The following is an 18,678-nucleotide window of genomic DNA, read 5'->3' as shown; positions in this document are numbered from 1 at the left end:
TGAACAGTAAATAGGCCCCTATAAAACACTGATTAAATGTTGCCATACTTTCCTACCTAGACCTGATTTCATATTTTACTGCAATTGCAATTAAATGTATAAGAGTCTATAAAAGGTTTCCTATTCCTAATCTTACCATTTAGCTGCCAATCATGGATCAATGAAGGGGGTCTCCAACCTGCTAGAAGAGTATTAATAGATAGGGCTTGATCTATATGGGTTACAGCAAATTGTTTATCTTACATTTCACCTTATCTGAAAGGATATTAAGTGTTAATTAATTGCTGGTTAATGCAGGGTTAATTACTTTTAAGGGTATGCAAATAACAGCCTCAATGCAAATCAAATGTGACACCTCTCAATCTGTGGGGCCATTGTGGTGGATGTGGCAGTGTGTGGAGGCAGACACAGATATTAGGGTAATTTTGGTCAACTTTACCTTATGTGCAAGAATATTAAGTGTCAATTAATTGCTGATTAATGGAGGGTTAATTATTTTTGAATGGTATGTAAATAACAGCCTCAATGTTAAGTAAAATGTCCAATTGCTGACACAAAAAAACAATGTTTGTAAAAATATTAAAAATCCCACTGGGTACACACTGGTTGAATCAACATTGTTTCCACTTCATATCAATGAAAATCGATGTTGAATTGACATCTTTCTCGGTGGGAGAGCTATGTGGATGATGGTCATGGTTAGGCAAACATTCTATGAAGGGACATAAACGTCTAGAATTGAAAAATGTTTAGTTGCTCACCTTATTAAAATGTACCTTCATTTTGACTTTATTAAAGCTGCAATATGTCACTTTTTGGTTGACCTAACCAAATTCACATAGAAATGTTAGTTATAGATCTGTCATTCCCATTGATAGCAAGTCTAAGAAGCGGTAGATCTGTTGTACGTGCACTATTTCTATGGGTCCCTTGCTTAATTTTTGTTTTTGTGTCTTTTACTTCCGGTTTTGTACACCAGCTTCAAACAGTTGAAAATACTTAATTTTCATTTATTGAAAAAATATTTCACAACTGTACAAGGATTCTCTACACTGTACAGTAGATGGCTTGTTTTGTTACATAAAATGAAATTAGGCAAACTATTAGAATTTTAGCAACTAGGAAATGGTGAAGCAATTTCTGCATATTGCACCTTTAAAAAAAACAGATTTAAATGTTTATCTAAAAAAAATGGGATTTTTAATCTTTAGGCTCCCTGAATGTTACACTCTATGAAATGGGGGAATAAAAACAACCCGATTTGAGTTCTTTGGTAACCCAGCACTGGGACAATATTGGACAGAAGACACGCTGGGTTATTTTGACCTAGCCAGTTGGGTTGCGTGAATAACTCAATATGTTATTCATGGGTTAATTTAACCATTAGGTTAGTTTATTTAACTTTCATCCTGGGTTGACACAGCTGCTGGGTCTTTTTAATGTAATCCTTAGGTTATTTTCAGGAGAGTTGGCCTATTAGGGGTATGGCTTTTAGATATGTATTTTTGGCCACCCGTGAGTAAATTTTATTCCTGTTCATCATGTTAGTAAATATATTTCTTCCTTAATTATGTTTGCATGTTAAATATTGTAACTAGTTGGCGTGTATCCTAATATTGGGATTTGCATTGGCCTACAAGGTATTCACACACTTTTGTAACCCTCATTGAAGGTACTAAACTGCCAGTGTTCAACCTTAACATTTGATAATAGTACAACATAACAGGTGAACAGGAATGACATTTAATCTCACGGGTGGCAACAAAAACGTTTTTTTAAATGTTGCCCATAATTCTACCCAAATGGTCAATCACCATACAAAAATGCATGAATAACAATATAGGTCTACACATCTTCAGGCAATAAACACAGCCTACATACAGTATTTACCATAAATGCACCCTTTTCAATCAAGGTGCTAAAAGATGCCTTCAGTAATATTTGAAACATATTTGAAAGGTTAATTGTGGTTACCAACCACAAGACTGTTAAAATCATCGAATTCGGAATTAGAATTAAGCAATAAGGCCTGAGGGGGTGTGGTATATAGCCACTAAACCACGGCTAAGTACCATATACCACAAACCCCTGAGATGCCTTATTGCTATTACAAACTGGTTACCAACATAATTAGAGCAGTAAAAATAAATGTTTCGTCAAACCCGCGATATATACGGTCTGATATACCACGGCTTTCAGCCAATCAGCATTCAGGACTTGAACCACCCATTTTATAATACTTAAGTTAATAGGATCTCTATGGTTAAAACTTGAGCTATTGAACGTGCCTCCGTTTTGACGCTTGCACGCTGTCACACCCTGGCCTTAATATCTTTGTGTTCATTATTATTTTAGTTAGGTCAGGGTGTGACATGGGGAAGTTTGTGTGTTTTTTTATTGTATAGGGTGTTGTATGGTTTAGAGGGTTAAGGTGTATAGATGGTTTAATGTTGTGTGTAGTTGTCTAGGAAAGTCTATGGTTGCCTGAATGGGTTCCCAATTAGAGACAGCTGGTTTCTGTTGTCTCTGATTGGGAGCCATATTTAAGGTAGCCATAGGCTTTAGTTTGTTGTGGGTAATTGTCTATGGTGAACGTTTGTAGCGTGTGCGTGTGCGTGTGCGTGTGCGTGTGCGTGTGCGTGTGCGTGTGCGTGTGCGTGTGCGTGTGCGTGTGCGTGTGTGTGTGTGTGTGTGTGTGTGTGTGTGTGTGTGTGTGTGTGTGCACTACGTTTATAGCTTCACGGTCGTTTATTGTTTTGTTAGTTTGTAAGTGTTTTGTTTCGTTTTTCCTTCTTCACAATAAAAAGAAGATGGCTTATTTTCCACATGCTGCGTTTTGGTCCGTCTCTCCCCCACACGATCGTGACACGCGCATGTGAACAAACAAACCCCTCTTCAAGTGCGAGGAAAAACAAAGAAAGAATTTACATTTCTTTTAAAATATCCATGTCCATTTAATTGTTTTACCGTGACCAGTTTTAGTAGTAAACATTTAATAATAAAATGCATGAGTCGAAACAGAGTAATACTATATAGTGTGGAGCCAAACAGATGTTTGGCGCCAAATGAATGCACTTGCGACCACACACTTTTCTCTTCCAGAAATTAACAATCAAAATATAGTGGAGAACCACTGCTACATTCACAAAACTTAAACAGTTTTAATAAATTACTTTTTTAGTAAGCTAGTAATTGATATCTTAAGTATCTTGAGGCCTACCTGGGGAAAATATCGCCCATCCAAGTCTTTTTCTTTGGTCCATCCTTGAGTAATATCTACAGAAAGCTGAGTCAATTTAGTTTAACTTAATAAGTCTGATGTGATTCATTAGAATCCCTTTCTACGTGAAAGTCTGTTGACTCATCTTCAGGGATGGATGTAAAGCAGCTTTCATGTTCTCTTAATAAAACATGGGATGAATAATGCTCTTTCAAGTTCCCAACAGGCAGCAGACATCAGCAGACGGAAGACCATCCAGATGTTTCCTCATATCATACAGGTTGGCATAAGTTAAAATCTATAATCATCTTTACTGTGCTTTTGAGATTTAGGTAGATAATTAAGATAAAGGTTAAATAAGGATTGTGTGTAGCCTATGCCTGTGCAATAGCATTTGACTTGTAGAAAAAAATTATCTAGAATTTTCCTTCCTATTTTCTTCCCAAGCATGTCTACTCCATTCAATAAACACTATGTGCATAGGCTATACATGTCCAATGGTTGCCTTTTGGCTTTTGGTTGGCTTTGGGTTTTGGCTTACTGTGTGTGAGTCCCCAATACACAATCCATTGTAAAGAAAAAGAAAGTGTCTCTCTGGTTATTGGTGTGTTAAAACTAATGAGGAATTAGTGTGTAGATGCTAACAGTGTTGACTTGCTAACTCCCTCTCACCCACAACACTAGAGATTTCCCAGTACCAGTAATCCTGAGCAAACAGATGGTACTATCACCTATGACTGGCTCAGGTTTAAGCATACTCAGTGAGAGTTTGGGTTGCATATTTGTTTTAACAGATGCTTACAATCCACTGTAAGGTACTTTTGTGTTAATTGATCATTACGCTTTTGGCTTCCCTTTGCATTCTATTCTACTTACCAACACCCATTCCACATGTAATCAAACAATTCCAACTTCGATTGTTAAATTCAATTCAATCTACTACACTGTATTGGAGAAACATATTGTAAAATGTTTTTGAAATTTCACTCAAGTAGATCCAAAGGAAATAGAATTACACTGTGCAATGTCTAAATTGGGTTAGAGATCAAGTTGAATGACCTGTTGATAATTCGTATTGCATTTTGTGCAAATTGCTTCAGTTTATGTAATGTAATCTAATTGAGAGTGGGATCAAAACGCTCCCTCTCTTTGATTAACGCTGTCGCGGTTATCTTCTGTCAGGGGGGAGACGAGGGGGAGGAGAGGGGAGGGGAGAATGAGGGGGAATCCAATTATGACTCAGAGCATTCAATCAAGCTATATCAAGATTCATATTTCATAAAGCCACTCTGCGCCCATGAGAACTGTGTACGCAGCATATTTCTCCTGTGGGCTGCCTTTTATGAAAACAACATGATATAAAACCGCACGCAGCCTGAAGTGGAATATTATTATCATTACTCCGAATCAGAATTGTCTCTTCACATATTATACATACACAGACTTGGATGTTTGGAGTAGATAAGGGCAGAAGAGGAGTTGTATAGAGGGAGGCTAGAGAAGAAGTGTTTATGTATGTTGGGTAAAGAGAAATAGCCCTGCTCTCAGGTCAGCTGTAAGGTGAGTGTCTATGTAGAGGTGTATGGGTGAAGAGAAATAACACTGCTCTCAGGCCAGCTGTAAGGTGAATGTATGATGCATGTGGCCCATGTTGCTGACACTGCTGTTGACTCCTATAAGGGCAGGTGTCCGGTGGCTGGGGCCAGGACATGCTGGTGGGGGCTGGTAGCCTGGGAGGAGCCCTTGACTCCAGGCCTATTACTCTGCACAAACGGCTCTTCCCTCCAGGACCATGGTGGCCTTGATCTCTCCAAGGGAGAGAAAATGGCAGAGGTCAGCAGCACCTTTTAACCCTTACATACCTCTGTACCTCATCATGCTGACTATATGTGTGTTGATACAGAGACAATGAACTGTACGTAGTTTTCATAGTCCCCAGGCTAATTGCTACCGCATTGTGGACGAGACTAGTAATGAACAGACCATCACTTTGAATGGATAGCTATCTTTAAGTGCTGTAACCATGGCGTTCCGATCTCTCCAACATAATGTCAGCCCTTTTGACTAAAACCACATATTTTGACCCCTCTCTATCATTGGCTAATTAGTTAGCCAATGGCATTCCCCGATGTGTCAAAGGTTGCCCTTTAACAAATGAGTCAGCTGAGAGGAGCATCCTAGCTTTCAAAGCAGCTTTTAAGCTTAATTGTTATGCATTCAATAGAGCTTCTGAGGACAATAGTAACATTGTGATTATTTCTTTCTACTGCCAAATCTGCTGCTTTCAATCCTTTATGCCATTTGAACAATAGGGCCAAATAGAGTTGTGCTGTGTAGTGTGTATATTCTGTCTTAGTGGTTTTCAAATGTTTTTTACCACTATCACTGCACGCCATCTCTCTCCCCAAGCATATGTCACCACATTACATATGTTTCAGTCACCAACATATTTGAACGATTGAACCTAGTTTTGATGGTTCGTGGCCTGGCTCGTTTTGATGGTCTAAAGTGCCGTCTGAGCTAAACCGATAATTACATTTAAAATCAAAACAGTATTTTACAGCCATATTGCTCCCTGCTGTATATCATATCTAGTTTCAGCACAGAGGGTTCATCATAATCCTTGTGAGAGGAAGAGTCAACACAACAGAGCAGAGCAGTGCCATCGCCTTGTTCACAAACAATGGGAAGATGTTACTCTGCAGGCTCTGGCATGTAGTGTGTGTGTGTGTGTGTGTGTGTGTGTGTGTGTGTGTGTGTGTGTGTGTGTGTGTGTGTGTGTGTGTGTGTGTGTGTGTGTAGTCTCCCTGTGTCTTCTACAGACCAGCCAGACCTAGGCTGAGTGAGCATCTGGCTTAATTGAGGGGTTGTAGTTATAGCTGGCGCTGTAATAGCGATTGATTGGCTGACTAGGGGGGACCATGGACCGTGGCAAACTCAGGGAGAGGGGCGAGCAGGGCCTGTCCGTAAGAGATAAGATAAAAGCAACAGCTATTGTTTTTATTGGTGGTGTGTGGCAGGAAAAGTGTTTGTTGACATGTTTGTTCGTTTATTCATTATTCATTCATTCATTCATTCATTCCATCACCATCAGTGTGATTTCAGTATGAATAATTTCTCCTGGAGGAATTCAATCTGTACTTTTCTGTCAAAGTGTCCGCGTGGACAGATTATTCTGACAGTGTGTTCTACACTACAGTGTACTCTACAATCGACACGAGCAGTGGGAAGCATTTGAACAAGTTTCTATTTTCTCTCTCCTTCAACACCGAATGAGAAAATGATAAATGGCTCTGGGATTTCACTGTGAGTTCTGAGAGTGAGAGCAGAAAGTATTTTTCACAGACCATGATCTCCCAGCACACTGCAGGTCAAATAGAAGAGCCAAGTAAATTCAATGAAACCATCTTAAAATCATTGCAATATTCATATTTATTCATTCATACACTAATCCTTTTGGCATGATGCCAATGAAGGGGATTCTGACTGAATTATATTCATGCATACACATACAAACACACATGCACACACACACACACACACACACACACACACACACACACACACACACACACACACACACACACACACACACACACACACACACACACACACACACACACACAATTACACATCCCCACTCAGGGAGAAGGGTTCAGAAGAAACAAATAACAGACCCCTTGTGAGGAAGGAGGTGTGATTAGTCACGGTTAATCAATACCCAACTCCAATCAGTTTCCTCCTCAGCACCATTACAGAATCCATCTTCTTCTCCATCTTACTCCACTCCAAATGGTCATTAATGATTAAAGACAGCGCCAACAGAGAAGTTCTTGAGGATCTAAATGAAGAATCCCCCTCCTCTCCCAGACCCAGTCCCAAACCATTTGCGTACAATAGGAATGCCATCCCTTTCAAAGTGATGCATGGTCTGTATTTATCTAGTCCCCTCTGATACTCTCCGCAACAGTTCTCATTGGACATAAACAATGTTGACCAAACCATCATCATCACTCCAAGGGGTCAATATTCCCTTTGACATTCAAATATGCATGATACTTATGGACCTCTCACTCTCTGACTGGAACCTGAGCAATTCTCTCCCCTATCTCAGATCTCGGGGCTTGAAATCCATTTCCCCTTATCGCTATTGATCTGTGAGGAGACAGGCTGTCAGTCCTTGACAGTCTGGCCTCTCTGATTTAGGATGGGATCATCAGCCTGTATGAGCAACAGGAGCCCTATGATGGATTTATATCATATTCAGGTTGCTGGGAGGATCCAAGATGTCCACCTGGCTGAATTTGTCTCACTGGGCATCCTATGAGACCGAGTTTAGGATTTAGATTGGCAGTAATAGATTGTATGTAAACCATGATTATTGATTATCATTCAGTTGATTTGATCACAATTTAGTGAGGTAGTTTGATCACGGCCAATCTACCCCATCCAGTCAAATCTTCCATTTCCTTGCTCTATCAAGGATTGAGCTTTTTTACTTAAATAATTTTTTTTTAAATTGCAATTTGAAGCATTACACCGCTAAGCAATTATAAATGGCTCATGAATTACTCAGCAGGTTATCACATAATGCTTAATATGCTGTTTTTCTTTCATTAATTCAGAACACATTCATATTTTCCACTTGAATTATGGGTATGCTGAGAACAGAGCTACAAAACAACTAAGTCAATATCTGCATATCATACTCTGTGTTTATAGCGAATTGTTGCTCTTTGCAGTGCTCTTGTTTGAAGTGCAACGGGGGAAAGGAATATCCAACCACTTTAGCGATTCATAGAAGAACCTATATTGACTTGTCTTTGCTCTCTCTAATTAGTACAACAGACTTGAATTACTTACAACAAGAATCACAATTTCAAATTCAGGAGTGTTATGATCTTGTCTTCGGAATGATGGTCATATTTAGTTTGTAACGATCATGGCGTTTGTGTGTGCTTGTGTGTGTGTGTCTGTGTGTATTTGTGCATGGTTTATAATGTAAGGTTGAGGCAGCCTGGTTTCAGATGTAACTCTGGCATAAAGAAGAAAGGCATATGCTTCCAACACAACAGATGTTAGTGGCAGGTTGCTTGGAGTGAAGGTTTCCTCATTTGGCCGGCTCACAAGGTGATCATGAAACATATTGCTTCGCACTGCTCAGTGTGGACACAGCACTACATTACTATCCCAAAAGGAATGTCATCACATTATATCTTAGCTAAAATGGTAATTAGAATCAAATAGATGCCTAAATTATATATTTTCCACAACGCCTATGCCTTGATTTCCCGTAGGCAAAACATGAAAATGCATGGAGGTGTGACCGTGTGACACCTTACACACCATTATGATTCAGAACACTGACAAACACCTCCCACATACACAACAGAGGGCTTTCTGTGCACTCACTTCACTGTGCCTCTCCACCCACATGTGACACAAAACAGAAGACACGCTGTCTCTAGGAACCGTATGGCAGTCTGAAACATCAAAACCTGCATTGGGCTTTTTATAGCACAATATCTCAATTTAGCAGATCATTGACAACACCTCGCTAGCGCTAGGTCCTGGATAGTGTTGTAGTGTTAGTGTTAGTGAACCTGAAAAAAGTTTGATTCAATCTCAGGTGTTTTCACAAAGTTACCTCAGAGGGAGAAGGGTTGAGGATCCTTTTAAGTCTCTGTGCTTTTTGGTGCCATTTCATTTACCTTTCACCTTGGCTTTTCTCACTGTCTAATTGGGTTTAATTGATTTATCCGCCATGACGCTGGCTTGGCCCCAGCCTCTGCTGACCCTGCAGAAAAATACCAACCCTGCCGTCTAACAGCACTCTCTATGCTCTACTTCCCCAGTACACCCTAAATGTGTCAGAGAGCTGGAACTGCATCAACCTGCCTGCTCTCGCTAGCCTTCGCTAGCCCCACATACACCAACAGAGCTGGGTGATTAGCAACTCAGAGATAACCATAAAGAGCTCCGGGGGTTGGTTGGTGGTGTTGGTGTTTGAACTGTAGCTTACCCTCTGTTCAGGGGCTCTTATTTTGAGCGTTGGTGGTGTAGGTGAAGGAAGGGAGGCCAGGTTTGCTGGTGGAGTGAGGCCCCGGAGTAGCCGTGGGGACACGGTCACAACCAGTTGTCGTGTCTTTGGCATCATTAAAGTGAAGACTGTTATTTTATCAAATCAATTCTCTGTAATTATTATTATGTGATTAAACTAATCAGGTAAATGTAATTAACTAGGAAGTCGGGGCACCAAGGAAAAATCTTCAGATTACAAAGTTATAATTTTTCTAATATAACTCTTCAGATGTTTTAATATCTGATCAATTAGTCTTTTAATGAATGAATTATTCTTTACCTCACGTTAGTCTCATTCCAAACATCGTAAATTGTTGGTTATCTGCACGAACCCAGCCCAGCCTTTACTATGAATCATCCTTACATCAATTGTCTTAATCATTTATTTACCAACTAACTAAATAATTACAGAAATGCACAAACAAACAACACAGTAGATATGGTTACAAAGAAATGATAGGGGAGGTTCCCTAGTGGGCTAAGCCGATTTGACGGCTTGGTGGACAAAGGGAAGTGGGTGTGGACTGAAAAGGGCAGGAAAGACAAAAGGAGTCACGACACAGTTGATAATTATATTAATTGAAATGCTAATCCTTTGCACATGAACGCTCGCTCATTCGAGAATAATTGCAATCAATATATATTTACGCCCAGTGTGTCGTCGTGATCTCTGTTGGAATCGTCAGTCCTTCTGTTGGAAAGTTCATCCAAGCGTCTCTCTCTCTGCTTCCCTGAAGTATTCTGTGGTTAGAATGGCTACTTCAGAGCACCATTCAGAAATGTTCTTATAGAATAGATGTTTCGGTGGTTGTCGGTCTTCGCATCCCAGGTTGACATAATTTCTAGCTGCAGGCTAGTAATTAGTATCTAAGATATACTCTTATTCTGTAGGGATAGATAGTCTCAGAGTTTAACCATTTCCAGCCGTGTAGCCAGTGCTCCACGTGGTATGGTTAGGAATTCAACAACCATTACAACCTTAGCTTAAACTGAGGTTTTTGTGGTCTAAACTCAACCTGTGCCCCCTCGTGTCCATCGAGTTACGCGTGGTCTGAAGAGGATTTCCTCAGGACTGGGTTTTATTTGTAACAGTAGAAAAGGGCTGTTCTATGACGCCAGATCATGTCTGTGCTCACAGGGGTGGGCCAATGACTTAGTTAAACTTTAAAGGGAACACAATTCTTTCACATTAAGGGTTTAACATCATATTATATAATTTCACAAATAGTTGAATCTTTACTCATTCATTTTATACAAGAATTAGATGCAAACCTCATAATTGAGAAATATACAAATTCAGAGAATATAGTCATGTGTGTTTCCTGTCCTCTCCGAGGTCACCAATTGAAACACACTTGTCATACCGTCCCTTAAGTGTCCACGGACCATTCCCATCTTCTCACAAGTGGACATTTTGTATCAAATCCTAATTTTCAGGATTTAGGAGTTCGCCATTTGAAATTCTTTCTTCTCTCTATGTGTCTCTTTCTGCATGGCCAGGGGGAGAGAGTCTCCTCCAGGAATTTACAACCTGAGATAAGAGAACCTGAGTGTAGGAGAGAGAGAGGGGGAAGCCACTAGCTATACCCAAAAAGAGCCACGTCATGACACAGTCATCAGCAGCCTGAGTAAAATGTGTGTCACCTTGAGCTCTCTGGAGGAGGTGTCCAGAGCTCCGGACACACATCCACTGGGCCAGACAGGTGTGAAGAGGAAGGCAAAGGGAGAGGGAGGAGAGAGGGGAAGGAGAGATCTCTGTTTATGACAAGTGTGACTTCAGGGCTGAGAGAGAGCTGGGTAACACAGAAAAAAACTGCCTTATTCTAAAATTGATTAAATTATTAATTTTCCTCATCAAATTCAATTGATCGGACATGATTTGGAAAGGCACACACCTGTCTAAATAAGGTCCCACAATTGACAGTGCATGTCAGAGCAAAAACCAAGCCATGGGGTCGAAGGAATTGTCCGTAGAGCTCCGAGACAGGATTGTGTCGAGGCACAGATCTGAGGAAGGGTACTAAAAATGGCTGCAGCATTGAAGGTCCCCAAGAACACAGTGGCCTCCATAAATGGAAGAAGACTAAGACTCTTCCTAGAGCTGGCTGCCCAGCCAAACTGAGCAATCGGGGGAGAAGGGCCTTGGTGACCAAGTATCCGATGGTCACTCTGACAGATCTCTAGAGTTTCTCTGTGGAGATGGGAGAACATTCCAGAAGGACAACCATCTCTTCAGCACTCCACCAATCAGGCCTTTATGGTTGAGTGGCCAGACGGAACCCACTCTCCCTTTCTAACATCTCTGGACAGACCTGAAAATAGCTGTGCAGCGACGCTCACCATCCAACCTGCCAGAGCTTGAGAGGATCTGCAGAGAAGAATGGGAGATACTCTCCGAATACAGGTGTGCCAAGCTTGTAGCGTCTTACCCAAGAAGACTCAAGGCTGTATTTGCTGCCAAAGGTTCTTCAACAAAGTACTGAGCAAAAAGTCTGAATACTTATGTAAATGTAATTTTTCAGTTTAGAAATTTGTAATACTTTGATAACTTTTCTAAAAACCTTATTTTGATTTGTCATTATGGGGTATTGTGTGTAGATTGATGAGGGGAACAAAACGATTTAATCAATTTAGAATAAGGCTGTAATTATTACTGTGGTGGTAGGTAGCCCAGTGGTGAGAGTGTTGGACTAATAACTGAAAGGTTGCAAGGTCAAATCCCTGAGCGGACAAGGTAAAGATCTGTTGTTCTGCCCCTGAACAAGGCAGTTAACCCACTGTTCCTAGGCTGTCATTGAAAATAAGAATTTGTTCTTAACTGACTTCTTAACTGCCTAGTTAAAAATATATATATATTACTCATATTTTTTCTATTGTGTGATGCTACAGATTTTTTGGGTGGGAGTGCAACCAAATCATGGGATGGTGCCACAACTGAAAAACTTAGTGGCACCAGTGCCACCATGGGAAAATGTTAGTCTGGAACCCTGATCTGTAGGAGGGGAAGCATGAACAGCAAAGATTTAAAAAAGTTCAAAAAATTAGACTAGAGTGGATAGTGACAGAGAATCTCTTGTAAATGTCATGCATTCCTGACTCTGTTGACAGATTGCACAGTGACTGTGTTTAGGATTCTGGTGACAGAAAGTTGATTCACATTAGCTCAGGCAAGATAGGCATCTCAGTGAAAACGTAGCAAAATGTGGATAAAGTCAAGGGGTCTGATTACTTTCCAAATGCACTATACATATACAGCAATAGAAAGCAGAAGAGAAGTGAGTTTAAAACCCAGAACTTTGATACTCTCTGTCCAGAAATTCTCTCTCTCTCTTTCTCTCTCTCTCATATGCATTATAAATGGCTGATGATGACAGCGACAGCTCCTTAGGTGTACACTGTACCGGATTTTGTCTACTCACAGGTGTAGCAGCCCCTCCCTCTAACCACCTGTGTTGGCACGACACACACACACACACACACACACACACACACACACACACACACACACACACACACACACACACACACACACACACACACACACACACACACACACACACACACACACACACACACACACACACACACACACACACACACACAAACACAGCTGCTGTGTCAGAGGGACGCTGGGGCCAGAGAGAGTGGGGTGTTCTCTTTCTAGATGGATCTGTTTCACTCAACCATCGGGGGTGTTCATAGAGTCATAACAACATCATAGATACCCTGCTTTACTTCTCTGTTTAGACAGACCACACATGCTAATCATTCACGTTCAATTCGAAACTCCTTAACTTTGAACATATTATTTCAGCTATACTACAAAGGCGTTGTGGTGATCAGTATATTTAGTTAGTATGGATGCTGTGGTGTTGCTCAGTGTGAGCTTCATTGATAACGCCTGTTGGTGAGATGTGATATGAGGGGTCATTGGCCAGACAGTCCGATGAGAGAGACAGCCTCGCCAGGTAAAGAGAGGTCTTTTCAGCAGGTTCTCAGGGCAGCTCTGCCTGCCTTCTTTTTACTGACTCATTTCAGAACATAACACTGAGCATCTGTTCCTGCTGACTTCAACATTCTGGACTCTTTTCCCTGCTATGTTTAGTATAAAGGGAGGGATAAGTCTGTGCGTCCACTGTGGTCAATGAAAGGAAAGAAGAGAAAAACAATCAAGACCTTTGGTATTAATTATGGATCTGAAGGAGCAATGTGGTAAATGGAAGAAAGAGGAGTGAAAATATTGAAGTAAAAACACTGAAGGTTGTTGGTAATAATATGAGGGCCTAGTTAATAATAACATTGATGATGATGATGGTGTTAAAGGCTAACCACACTGAGTGTCTCAGAGTGTCTGTGTTGTTTTGCTGAGCCCTGTGGCTCAGGACACTTTAATTTACTTCAGCATTGAACCCACTCTACCATGTAAATGCATTCAATGTTGCTGACAAAGTATTTATGTTGGCAGTATTGCCATCTGCCAAATTCCCTGCCTTGCCTTCTCTCCCTTTAAAATAAATAAATAAGTAAAGCGGTAAAATTCTCTAAAAATAGAAACATTAAAATAAGATAGCCCAGGCAGGCCTCATTGTTTCAAGCAAGAACTTACAGAGGGTTACGGCTTCCTAGTTTATCTATCCACAGAAACAAAGCAGTATCGATTTCACTAGGCATTTTTTAATTTCACAAAGGGTTCATTATGTATCAGTAATATTTTTCATAATCCAAGACGACTAGGTTAATTTAATGAGAAGCACAGTGAGACAGATTGCTGACCTCTTAACATACATAGACCCCGTAAACTCTTAATTAGGTTGCCCTTCACTTCATTACAGTAGATCTAACCGGAGTAGGTTAACAGATTATTGGCCTTTCTTAGATGAAGACTGATTACCCAACCTTACACATGTTAAGGTTGCGTCAACCTTCAATTAAGGCTTTCTCTCACCATATTTATTCCGTCTTTCTTCTGACATGCAAAGCATGCTGTGGACGTTAAAGGGAGTGGCGGTTCGGGTCAAGAACACCAAATGTTAATGTCCTAGTACCTAATTAACTCACTTTCACTCGCAGTCCAGAATTACCTCTAATAAATGCATCGTTAAGTTTCCATTCAAGGTCTGCCTCAGGGGCTGAACCTCTGAAACACGTCATCTTGATGGTGGGTTAGCTAATGTGCCATTACGAGGATTTCGCTTGGATAAAAAACACATAGCTGGACACTTCTGGGGGAGTGTTGATTTCGTTGAGCTATGGTAAACACATACAAACACGTTTTAATATCTGTATAATAAGGAAAACATATGAAAGTATCGGTGACTGAGCCCTAACCCAAGTTTTTTTTAAAGTCTATATAAAGTTTCTCGACTTTTCAGTGTCAAACATTTGCACTTGTTCAACATGAGAGAGAATGTGATAAATATTACACACTAAAAAGTGTCTCAGCAAAGGAGCGTCAGAACCAGATGTACGTTCAGCAAGGTGAATGTGTTTCCAGTGAACTGTTTTCTTCAAACATAACAGGGCCTGCTGAAAGATCTGAATGAGCATTCCAAATCGTTAAGCAATCTGAAGAAAATCCTTAGTGTATAACTATAGATAACTGTTGTGATAGAGGGCTGATGATTTCTTAGCAGTATTTCTGCACCATTTCCAATAAATATCACTCTGAAATATATGTCCTGGAACGCATTGATCATCACATCACTGTTGGATATGGAACTTTAGATTCACAAACTGTTGTTTTTACTTATTGTACAGAAGATGTGGGTTAGCTAATGTTAGCAAATGTCTACTGTGAATAAACACTTCTGAATTGGTTAGCAAATGTTTGTCAATGTGAGTGATTTGTTGCCCCATAGAGTGCATGTTCACAGAATGAATGCTAAATGATAAATACCCCGTCATCTTCCTGAGGGATGGGGGCAGGGGGGCAAGAGTGGGGCTCCAGGGCTTCAGATTGCAGGGATTCAGATTGCAACCATTTAGTCACTTTTTCCGATCCTTTGACTTAGCTGTGCAAGTAAAAAAAATGTATGCTCGCACTGGTATGATCTGCACATTCTAATAGTGCATTAGTGCATTATCTTCGTGATTCCTGTACAAAAAAAATGTCTGCTCTGCCGCTGTGCCTTTTTCGCTGGGGTCGCCTGCTCTAATGAGCAAGCCTCTCACACTCTCTCTCCCCCCTGCGGTGTGCTCCCCGAAAAATGCCTCTCTCTCCTGTCACTCAAGCAGGGGCAGCACACAGTGCCTCCACACTGTTTTAGTGTTTATTCTCTCAGGATACTATCACTACATGAATCTTGTGTGGTGCAGCGGTGTAAGGCATTGCATCGTAGTGCTAGAGGCGTCAATACAGACCCGGGTTTGAACCCTGGCTGTATCACAACTGGCTGTGATCGGGAGTCCCATAGGGCGGCTTACAATTGGCCCAGCGTCGTCCGGGTTAGGGGAGGGTTTGGCCCGGGGTTGGCCGTCATTGTAAATAAGAAATTGTTCTTATCTGACCTGCCTAGTTAAATAAGGGTTAAATAATACAAATAAAAAGCATGCACTCAACAGATTCTTTCAACAGTTTATTAGGTACACCCATCTAGTACTGGGTCGAACCACTTAGCCTCAAGAACAGCCTGAATTCTTCGAGGCATGGATTCTACAATTTCGGAAACATTCCACAGGGATGTTGGTCCATGCTGACATGATGGCATCACACAGTTTCTGCAGATTGGACAGTGGTATACCACCACCACCAACCTGTACCGTTGACAACAGGCAGTATGGTTCCATGTACTCATGCTGCTTACGGAAAATCCTAACTCTACCATCAGCATGAGGCAACAGGAACCGGGATTCGTCAGACCAGGCAATGTTTTTCCACTACTCAACTGTCCAATGTTGGCGATCGCATGCTCACTGGAGCTGCTTCTTGTTTTTAGCTTATAGGAGAAGAGCCTGGTGTGGTCATCTACTGCAATAGCCCATCCGTGACAGGGATTGAAGTTGTGCATTCAGAGATGTCGTTCTGCACACCACTGTTGTACTACTCCGTTATTTGTCTGCTTGTGGTCCGCCTGTTAACTTGCACAATTCTTGCCATTCTCCTTCGACCTATGTAATCAGCAAGCTGTTTTTTGCCCACAGGACTGCCGCTGACTGGATATTGTTTGTTTGTCGCACAATTTTTGGTAAATCCTAGACACTCTCCGCCCAGGAGGACGGTCGTTTCTGGGATATTGGATGCTCAAAGTCGCTTAGGTCAGTCTTGTTGCCTATTGTAATGTTCAATCAAACAGTTTAGATAGCAAGCTATGGAATCATGACTCAGTCTGTAGGAGCGATCCATTTTCATGAGCACTTCGGTGTACCTAATAAACTATCCCTTGAGTGTATATTGGAAATAAAAATTTCAATTGAATAATTAGTAGAAAAATCACAATTCAATTTTTTTTATCCATATCGTGCTGCCCCATTTATAAGCAACTAGTTGTTAAAAAGAGTAGACTCTCAGCTTTCTGTAGGTACAATTTGTATTTCTTAAGGCTAAATATTGACCTCAAAGCACACTGTTTTAGAATAGAGATATATGCTATGGCTTATGCTATGCTAGTGCTCTAGGCCTCATTGCAAAGTTTTTTAAGGACATTACATTTACTGTTAGATTATTACATGGCTACTAGCAGTAGGTGTCGTATTTAGAGTTATTGATCTAGCTGTGTTTTGAGATTCCACTTCGTCAGGTTGTGAATTAGCACCAATTGAATTTGGCCTATATGTAATATTAGAGGCCAAATGAATCTATATTGAATTAAAATTCTGAAAATTCTGGAGCCCCATTTTTTTCGTAAAATGTAAAAAATAAAATAAAATAAAAATTCCCCAATTGTCAACCCAAAACTTATGACAATCACTGGATTTATTTATTTATTTAACACCATCTCAGTAGTTTATTACACTTGTGACGGCCCATCCCTGCTCTGTCTACTGGGTTTTGCTGTGCCTACTTCCTGCAGGAGATTGGTGGGCGGAGCTGGGAGGGTCGTCAGTGCTGATAGGTCACACCTGTGAAAGCTCACCTGTGGCATAAAGCCACTGTTTCCACATTCAGCAAGAGATTCCTCTCTCCATGCATACCTTTGGTTGTGTCGTTGTGGCTTTTGCAGTTGACACCTAATTTACTGACCTTCATGCCTCATCTGATTATTGTTGAGTGTTTACTTTGTTTATGGAATAAATTAATTTTGTTATTCCTTTAGTCAGTGTGTGGTTTCCTATTGTTTGTTACAATCTTGAGCCAGGTTGTAACAAGTGGGGGCTCATCTGGGATTTGAACCCGGGACCTCTTGCAGATGGGCCGAGAGCATGGATACCACGGGAGGTAGTGATACATCTTGCCAGACCGCCCATCGACAAGGTAATTTCCTGGGACCACCGCCACTCCTTCGACAGGCAATGAGGGATGCACTCCTATGATGACCTCACCTTGTACCAGATCTGTGGAGAGCACAAGGTTGTGTAAAGGGACAAGCACAATATGCAAACCTATCCCTCGGATCAAGACACTGTGTCCTGTATCCGTCTCTGGAGACAAAGGGAGCACTGACTGCAGAATGAAGGACTCTGAAGCACCAGTGTCTCGCAGAACTTTAACTGGGACCCTCTCTTGGTTAACTATCAGGGATACGTAACCCTCTGTAATGAACGGTGAAAAGATGGATGCACTGTCAACCATACTCAATGGTTATTTTAACTGGTTCTGAGGTGGAACAATTGAATACCTTAATAACTTAAAAGCAGGTGCCGCTAATGCCGTAGGCTTTACGGGTGCATTAACCCCAAAAGGTCTAGTTTTAACTAAGGACAGGGCATTCATTTTTCCAATGACCTTTACCGCAGCAGAAATTGCAGATTTTGCCATGATCTGATTTCACATGGGAACCACAGTCAACCCGTGAGACAAGATCAGGCCATAATTTAGTCTCAAAACTCTCCCTGTGACCATCACTAAGAAGACGGGGTTCCCCAAAGTGACATTGGGCAGTGTTAGCTCTGTTATTTTTGTGTGGTGACGGTGGCTGGAGCAGTTGTCTCGGGAGCACATCCATGGCTCAGAGGGGTACCCAGCTTGCTGGGAGCTTTTTCTGTGACAGCGGGCTAAAGTGCATAAATACCCATCGCCAGTAACTGCATGAAGACTAAGCTTGAGCTAGTAATTGGGGAAGCGCCATTAGTTTTTTTCTCTCCTGTGTGGTTGACACTGTGCTTCTGGTTTGGTGTACTCAGTTAGGGTGAGAGCAGGTTGTTGTTCGTCCATAGTTGGTTGACTGTTTGACTCTGGTTAACATTGAGGAATTATTCCAAGTCCCGAGGGAGGAGTTTCT

This window comes from Salvelinus fontinalis, chromosome 17 (genome assembly GCF_029448725.1).
Source record: "Salvelinus fontinalis isolate EN_2023a chromosome 17, ASM2944872v1, whole genome shotgun sequence".
Lineage (NCBI taxonomy): Eukaryota > Metazoa > Chordata > Actinopteri > Salmoniformes > Salmonidae > Salvelinus > Salvelinus fontinalis.
This window is presented reverse-complemented; position numbering follows the sequence as displayed.